Raw genomic sequence first — 9,308 nt, 5'->3', positions numbered from 1 at the left:
TCTCAGGCTGTGCATTAAACTTGAGCCAAAGAACACCTGTTCCTTGAAGTAAATTCCTCTGAAGTGAGTAGTGTTTGCAGAAGGCCCATCCTGAGAATGGTCCTACTTCCTCCAGGGAGCAAAATCTATAAAAGGGAAAGAGATTTGCCTCTTAATTTTCTGCCCCGAAGAGAGGGAGCCAAGAGGATAAACATGACAACCTCGCTTTCCTCCTGCCCTCCCATCTCTTGCCAGTGCCTCCCATTTGCTGAACCCAACCAGAAGCCAGAGGGCACAGGGGCCCATGAATGCCATACAGGTCAGCCTCCCAGGGCTCAGAATAAAATGGAGAAGGACAGAGAATAGTCCTGGAGAGGTAAATGGAGTACATTAATATCCAGCACATTAATAAAACTGAAAGGTTACAACCTTAGAGAAAATTTATGTTTAACTGAGTTATTATCAGTCATCAACTTACACATACCAAGACATCCAATGGTCATGTTTAAGTTTAAAGGCCTTTCCTTTGCCTCTCATGATAGTGATTCTCTTTTTTTCCCCCAAATCAGAACAGTGAGAAAGTAGAGAATGGAAGGAGCTTTATCCTCTTCAGAATATAATGGGTGTGGGTGTTGGACATGTCTCATTAGGACGCAACCAAATAGAAGCCACCACAAAACTTTCCTAAGGCCTTTATGCTAAAAAGACACCCTTTAGTGGAGCCAAGAAGAATGCGTCAGAGCTTCCCTACCTCTGATCTCCAGGGGCAAAGAACCTTCTCTGGAAGGTAGAACCCATGGCCCAGTCCTGATTACTCCATACCCTCAGTATCTGTGGGTCCCAACGCCCCCTTCAGGGGTATGACTCAGGGGGCACAAACGTGCTGATGAAGCAATCCTTTCTCCAGGTTCCAAAAGCTCAGGTTCCTTGAAGGGCTAATTTTACCCAGATCATGCATCACAGCCCGTCAGATTCCTATGTGAGTCAGTCAACCCTCCACTCCTCAAATCCCTGCTGACTCCTTTCCCTGCCTGGAAGCGCTCACCACTCCCCTGGTTCTCTATGGGTCTTTACTGGTCACCCCTACTTCTCTGCCCTCCCTGGCGTGCACTGTGCCAGCCTCAGCCCCACAGTGGCAACAGTGTTCTGCTAATGAGCTCCCTCCCGTGGCCTGCTCTCCAAATGCCCCCTCCATCACTGGTTTGCAATGGTTCCCTGCTTCCCCAGAGTACCCCCCGCCTCTTTCTCCTCAGAGACGCTATCCTTCCAGTCCACATGCTAGTCAGGAATTCTATGCCTTTAGATCCCAAATACTTTTCTGGCATCATATCTCTGGTGAGAAGCCCATCAAAGTGCTTAATATACTCAAGCCTGCTCCTGTGGGGTTTGATTGTGTTCCTGGAGGGGCAAGGATGAGAATGAGGACTGTTCAAGGATGATTAAAGAAAAACAAAGTAAAATTGTGACTCTCATACAAATATAAAATAAATACATGTCAAAGATTTTATTTAACTCATTAATTAATGAGGAAACTCGTAAGATGTTATAAGCGGATCAAAGGAGAATTCAAAAACCCATACACATATAGATAGGCAATAAGGAATGCTCAGATGAATATACAAATAGATGCAAAATGAGTCCAAAATAAGTTGTGTTCCACCAGACACAATTAATTTGCATTTCTGTGGACAAGGATCATTTGCATTATTATTAGTTTTCTATAATTTACAGAGGTATAAAATTGCTCAAAATCAGTGAAAGGTGTAGATAACCATGAAAGGTGCTCCAATAAGGACACCCAGTAAACTTTTTGTTGGCCAATTTTAAAGTCTTTCACAATTTTTTCTGCTAAAAGGAAGGCCTCCTTCCTTTTCCATAGAAACCCACATCTAGTGTAACTGTCAGAAGCATTGTCTGTGAGGTGGGAACAGACATTTCTGCTTGTGGAGACCAACATATGTGTCCTTTTTAACTCCAAGCCTTAATAAGCGCTATAGACTGAATGTTTACATCCTCCAAAAATTCATATGTTGAAATCCTAACCTCCATTGTGATGGTATTAGGAGGTGGGGCCTTTGGAAAGTGATTACATCATGAGAGCGGAGCCCTCATGAATGAGATTAGTGCCCTTATAAAAGAGACTCTGGAGCGCTCCCTTGCCCCTCCCACCATGTGAGGACACAGCAAGAAGATGGCCATCTGCAATGCAGAAGAGAGTCCTCATCAGAACTTGACCATGCTGACATCCTGATCTTGGACTTCCAGCATCCAGAACTGTGAGAAATAAATTTCTGTTGTTTGTAAGCCACCCACTCTATGATATTACTATAGCAGCCTGAACAGACCAAGACAATAAAGGATGGAGGCCACCTCCCTTTTAGAGAATTGTTACTCAGAGTGTGGTCTGGCATCACCTGAGAGCTTATTTAGAAATTCAGGGGCCAGCCCTGGTGGCCTAGTGGTAAAGTTTGGCACATTCTGCTTTGACAGCCCAGGTTCAGTTCCTGGGCACAGACCTACACCATTCATCAGTGGCCATGCTGTGGTGGAAGCTCACATACAAAAAAAGAGGAAGATTGCCAACCAATGTTAGCTCAGGGTGAATCTTCCTCAGCAAAAAAAAAGTTCAAAAAAAGAAATTCAGATTTTTGGTTCCAGTCTAAATCAGAATCTATATTTTAAAAGGAACCAGACCTAAATAAATTGAAAGACATCCCATGTTAATGGATCAGAAGACTTAATATTGTTAAGATATCAATACTCCCCCAAATTATCTACAGATTCAATGCAATCCTATCAATATCCCAGCTGGATTTTTTTGAAAGAAATTGGCAAGCTTATGCTAAAATTCATATGGAAATACAATGGACTCAGAATAGCCAAAATAATCTTGAAAAAGAATAATAAAGTTGGACAACTCATACTTCCTTATTTAAAATCTTACCACAAAGCTACAGTAATCAAGACAGTGTTGTACTAGCATAAGTTTTGATATATAGATTTACAGAATAGAATTGGGAGTCCAGAAATAAACTCATATGTCTATGGTCAACCAATTTTCGACAAATGTGCCAAGACTATCCAGTGGGGAAAAAATCGCCTGCTTGACAAATGATGTTGGGATAACTGGATATCTACGTGCAGAAGAATGAAGTTGGACCACTACCTCATATCACATACAAAAATTAACTCAAAATGGATTAGAGATCTAAATGTACCTAAATGTAAGAGCTAAAACTATAAAATTCTTAGAAGAAAACCTAGGTATAAATCTTTGTGACCTTGAATTAGGCAATGGTTTCTTGGATATGACACCAAAAGCACAAGTGGCAAAATAAAAAATAGATAAATCATCATAATTAAGAACTTTTGTGCTTCAAAGGACATTGTTAAGAAAGTGAAAAGACAACTCACAGAATGAGAGAAAATATTTGCAAACCATATATCTGATAAGTAACTTGTATCCAGATTCTATGCAGAACTCTTATAACTCAACAATAAAAAAGACAAACAATTTGATTTAAAAATGAGCAAAATATTTTAACAGACATTTCTCCAAAGAAGATACACAAACGGCCAATAAATGCATACAAAGATGCTTAGCATCATTAGTCATTAGGGAAATGCAAATTAAAACCACAATGTGATACCACTTTACATCCACTTAAGATGACTAAAAAAAAAAAAAATAGTGTTGGAACCCCCATACATTGCTAGTTGGAATGTAAAACAGTGCAACCACTTTGGAAAACATTCTAGAAGTTCCTCAAAATATTAAACACACAGTTATCATACGACCCAGCAATTCCACCCCTAGGTATATACCCAAGAAAATCAAACATATGCCTACACAAAAACCTGTCCACAAATGTTCATAGCAGCATTATTCACAATAGCCACAAAATGGAAACAACCCAAATGTCCATCAACTGATGAATGGATAAATAAAATGTGGTATACCCATATAATGGAATACTATTCTGCAATAAAAAGGATGAAGATTAAAAACATCATGCTAAGTAAAAGAAATCAGACACAAGAGGCCACATAGTGTATGATTCCATTCATTTGAAAGGCCCAGAATACACAGATCTATAGAGCCAGAAAGTTGATTAGTGGTCACCAGGCCTGGGGGGAGGTGGGATGGAGAGGGACTGCCAATGGGTAGGGAATTTCATTTTAGAGTGATGGCAATGTTCTGAAATTATATTGTGGTGATGGTTGCACAACTCCATGAATATACTAGAAACCATGGAAATGTTCACTTTCAAAAGGTGAATTTTATAGTATATAAATTATATCGCAATAGAGCTGTTATTTTTTTTTAATGGTCTCAAGTGCCCAGAAGTCTGGGCCAAAAGGAGGTTGGAAATATAGTGGAGGTTATCTGTTAAAGAAACTTGGATCACAGAATGAAGGGCTTTATAGTGGTAATTGGAAACCACGGATGAGAAGAAACCACTGATGCAAGTCACCATGAGAGAAAGAGAGAAAGAGAGAGAGAGAGTGTGTTCAGTCTGGTTTTCCTTTCTCTGATCTCTTATCAAGGCTTCTCATGCCTGAATCTAGCCATAAACCATAAACCACTTGGCAAGGGAATTGGGTAAATGGAGTCTCAAGGATAAAGAAAGGAGATGAAACTAAGGGAAGAAGGCAAGTTACTGTTAGGAATTAACACCAAGATACATACACATATCTTTTGAATGCATATCTTGTCAAATTATGTTTTTAATAGGATGGTTTAAATTTGATTATTGTAGAGCCAGCCCTGATGGCCTAGTGGTTAAAATTCAGCATGGAACTATAGCACTCGTCTGTCAGTAGCCATGCCGTGGCACTGGCTCACATAGAAGAACTAGAAGGACCTACAACTAGAATATACAACTATGTACCGGGGCTTTGGGGAGGCAAAAAAAACGAGAGAAGACTGGCAACAGATGTTAGCTCAGGACAAATCTTTCCCAGCAAGAGAAAAAAAAAAGAATCACACTTGCACTTAGTTTAAAAAAAAAAATTGGAACCAGCCCTGGTAGCCTAGTGGTTACGTTCAGCATGCTCTGCTTCGGCGGCAGCCCAAGTTTAGTTTAGGTGCAGACCTACATCATTCTGTTAGTGGCCATGCTGTGCTGGCAGCCCACATAGTAAAAAAAAAATAAGAGGAAGATTTGCACAGATGTTAGCTCAGGACAAATCTTCCTCAGCAAAAAGAGAAAAATTTGATTGTCATAGTCTAAAAGCATACTGAAATGCTTCTTTTGGGAATATAGAATAGACAAACTTTTTCCCATTTCTTCTATTTTTTCTGACAAGTATAACTAAATACACTGAGCATTATACCTAAAACAAACATAAGGAGAATATAAAAAATAGGAGAGGCAGACTGAATAGAGACCTCAAGACCCAATGAATGATATGATGGTGAGTCCTTGGGTTTTATTTTTGCCTTATATGTCTCCTACTTGAAGCTGAAGAAACTGGCAGCCCAGAAACATCAACAGGTACAGCCAAAAAAATCCCCTCAAAAATGCTGTTCTCTTGAGTAGGACTGAAAAAGTGGCAGCCCAGCAAGACAGAAAACTTTTAGACAAGAATTGCTCTATTTTAGCCAAACACCACCGAAAACAGTGTGACTCCATCTCCATGCACAACAGCAAAGACTGAGAGGGAAGCCCAGATTTCCACCCTCGAGGGGCTATATTGAGGTACCCCAATACAACCTCTGAGGTAATGCCAGAGAAGACCAAATAGAGGTCTTAAACTTTTATGCCTACTGGGTGATAACAAGGCCCTCCTCCAACATAGTGTCAGTGGAGACCATGTGGGGAACCTGAACTTCCACCTCTACACAGCACCAATGAATCACCCCTCCCTGTTCCCTCTGGAGAGGTCTCAACAGGGGCCCAGTGGAGAGCCAGGGCTTCCCCAGGGATAATGAGGTCACACTCACCACAGTGTCAGTGGAGAACATATAAGGAGTCACAACTCCCATCCCCTCACAGCAGTAACAAGGAGCCCCTGCCTTGAGTGTCAACAGAGGCCAAATAGGGAATCTGGACTTCTATATCCATCTGCAGTAACGAGGTGGTGGTGCCAACACCATGCCAGATAAAGCCAGCTTCAACAAAGGTTTACATAAGATCTAGAGTCTCACAACATAAAAGAAAAATACCCAAAGGTATGAGATCCAGAGTCTTAAAACATAAGAGGAAAATCCATAAAAATTATTCTTCATACCAAGAACCCAGAATATCTCAGACTATATGAAAAAAAAGACAATCAACAGATGCCAACACTGAGATAGCAAAGATGCTATATTTATCTGACAGATTTAAAACAGCTACAATTTTAAAAAAAGGTTCAACAAGCAAGTATGAACATGCTTGAAACAAACAAAAGCCTCAGCAAAGAAACAGAAAATCTCAGCAAAGGAATAGATGACATAAAGAGGAACCAAATGGAAATTTTAGAACTGTAAAGTAAAATTTAAAAAATAAAAATCTCGGGGGCCGGCCCCGTGGCCAATGGTTAAGTTCATGAGCTCTGCTTCAGCGACCCGGGGTTTCACCAGTTTGGATCCTGGGCGCCGACAAGGCACTGCTCATCAGGCCACACTGAGGTGGCATCCAACATGCCACAACTAGAAGGACCCACAACTAAAAAGATGTACAACTATATACTGGGAGGATTTGGGGAGAAAAAGCAGAAAAAAGAAAAAGGAAGATTGGCAACAGTTGTTAGCTCAGGTGCCAATCTTCTAAAAAAATAATAAAAATAAAGTAAATAAAAAATTCTCAGTGAATGAGCTCAACAGAAGAATATAGGAGACAGATGAAAGAAACATGGCACTATAACAAACGACTTAACATTTGTATAATGAGAGTCCCGGAAGAAGAGAAAGAGGGCAGAGCTATAAACACACTTGAAGAAAAAAATGCATGAGACGTTCCAAATTTGGCAAGAGGCATAAACCTATAGATAAAACCCAGGGAAATCTTTGGATAAAATTTTTAAAAATCCACGATAAGGTACATCATAACTAAAATTCTGAAAAGTAAGCACAGAAAAGAACCCAGCAAAAGTAGACAAAGAAAAAGGATAGCTTACATATAGGGAAAAACAGTAAGAACGAAAGCAGAGTTCTTATCAGTAACTGTGGAGACCCAAAGAAGGCAGCAACTACTTTTCAAGGGATGAAAGAAAAGAACTGCCACTCCAGAATCGTGTACCCAGCAAAAATGTCCTTCAGGTATGAAGGAGCAATCCAGACCTTTCAAAAGGCAGGAAAACTAAGACAATTTATTGTAAGCAGACCTATTCTAATATAATGGCTAAAGGAAATATAGATTAAAAACAATGAGATATCACCACACACCTATCAGAACGGCTAAAAATTCTTTTAAAAATTGTGATAACACCAAACATTGGCAAAGATTCAGAAAAACTGGATCGTTTACACAGTGCTGGTGGGAATGGGAATGGAAAATGGTACAACCATTCTGAAAAACAGTTCAGCAAGTTCTTAAAAAAACAGAAAAGGTCTCCATCACTTCAAGGGAGAGGCCCGAGGTTTCCGGCATCACCCCGCGCACCTGGAAGTTCGAGAGCACGCCCCACACCCCCCCACGCCCCACACCCCCCCCACGCCCCACCCCCCCCACGCCCCACCCCCCCCACGCCCCTGGTCACACCCCGGCCACGCCCACGCCTAGCCACGTACACGCCTGGCCACGCCCCATAACGGATCCTGACCCCACCCCCACTCGTGGCTAACGGACCACTTCCGGCTCATCTCAGAGAAGAAGCTGCCCTCTTCGAGGCCCTCTCTGCCATGGGAATGCTCCGAGGCTCCCGGGGCCACCGCCTTCGGCCCCACCGCTGCCCACCCCGCGGCCCCCGCTTGCGCTCCCCCTTCGCCTTCTTCTTGGCAACCGTGCCGCCCATCATGGCGAACCCGCCGCCCTTGCGAGTGCGCCAAAACTACCACCATGACAGCGAGGCCGCCGTCAACATCCAGATCAACCTGGAGCTCCACGCCTCGTACGTGTACCTGTCGATGGCCTACTACTTCAACAGGGACGACGTGGCCCTGAAGCACTTCTTCCAGCTGTTCCTGAAGCTGTCGCGCCGGGAGAGGGAGCGCGCTGAGAGGCTGATGCAGCTGCAGAACCAACGTGGAGGCCTCATCCGCTTTCGCGACATCAAGCAGCCAGACCGCGACGACTGGGAGAGCGGCCTGAAGGCCGTGGAGTGTGCCCTCCACCTGGAGAAGAGCATCAACCAGAGCCTGCTCGATCTGTACCAGCTGGCCACCAACAGGAACGATGCCCATCTCTGCCACTTCCTGAAGAGTCACTGCCTTAAGGAGCAAGTCAAGTCCATCCAAGAGTTGGGGGACCATCTCACCAGCCTGCGCAAGGTGGGGGTCCCAGAAGACGGCCTGGCAGAGTACCTCTTCGACAAGCTCTCCCTTGGGGACAGTGACAAGAACTGAGCCTGGACTGAGCTTCCCCATAGCCATGGGGTGCTTGGTGACTTTCCCTGGTGACCATACCAAGCATGCATATTGCAACATTGCCCTTGCAAAACGTTCAAGTTTTTTTCTTCCAATTTTACTGTTACTTCCAATAAAGTTATTTGGTTCTTAAATAAATAATGGTCTCTGGTTAATTCCTGTGTGCAAAACTCTCATATTTTAAGTTTGAAAACAGGTATCCAGGAGTCTCTCCACCCACCCAGGCCCCATCCACATGCAGCTCAGGATCTCCGTGGATGGAGGGCGAAGGTATTCCCGGACCTTGGAAAACACAAAATCAATCTTCCCCTTATAAACAGTGTAGGGGTGAGGGGTGGGGTGAGGTGGCTGGTCTGGGGCCCTGGTGAACGTGGGTGCATGTGTATGGTAAAAGTATAACAACACTGTCTAAAATTCATCATAGTGGTTGCCTCTGGGGAAGAAGTGAAGGGAATGGGATTGGGCAGCGATTAAAATAAAGGGGGTCTTCAGCTTTATCTGAAATGTTTTAGTTCATTAAATCACACAAAAGTTAATGTTTGTTGATTCTCAGTAGCAAGCTGGGGGCCCTGGAAGCCAGCGTGGCAGAGTATGTCTTTGACAAGCTCGCCCTGGGCGACAGTGATAATGGGAAATGAGTCTGAGGCTGGCTTCCCCATAGCTAAGGGTTTGACAAGCTAAAGTAATAACAACGGCACTTTGCAAGTCCAAGTCCTTTCTTTTACGTTATTGAATTTTATAAGAATCTCAAGGAGTGAGAAGGGCAGGTGTTAAGACCGCTTCTTTACCAATGAGAAAAAGGGAGGCCACACAGGTA

At 43.0% G+C, this 9,308-nt stretch overlaps 1 pseudogene; it reads left to right on the top strand.

Moving 5' to 3' along the window:
• The first annotated feature begins 7,921 nt into the window (after positions 1-7,921).
• Positions 7,922-8,472, top strand: LOC106848001 (ferritin heavy chain pseudogene; annotated as a pseudogene).
• The last annotated feature ends 836 nt before the right edge of the window (positions 8,473-9,308 follow it).

Source organism: Equus asinus, chromosome X (genome assembly GCF_041296235.1).
Source record: "Equus asinus isolate D_3611 breed Donkey chromosome X, EquAss-T2T_v2, whole genome shotgun sequence".
Classification (NCBI taxonomy): Eukaryota; Metazoa; Chordata; class Mammalia; order Perissodactyla; family Equidae; genus Equus; species Equus asinus.
The sequence above is the reverse complement of the archived record's forward strand: the minus strand, read 5'-3'. Positions and strand labels throughout refer to the sequence as shown.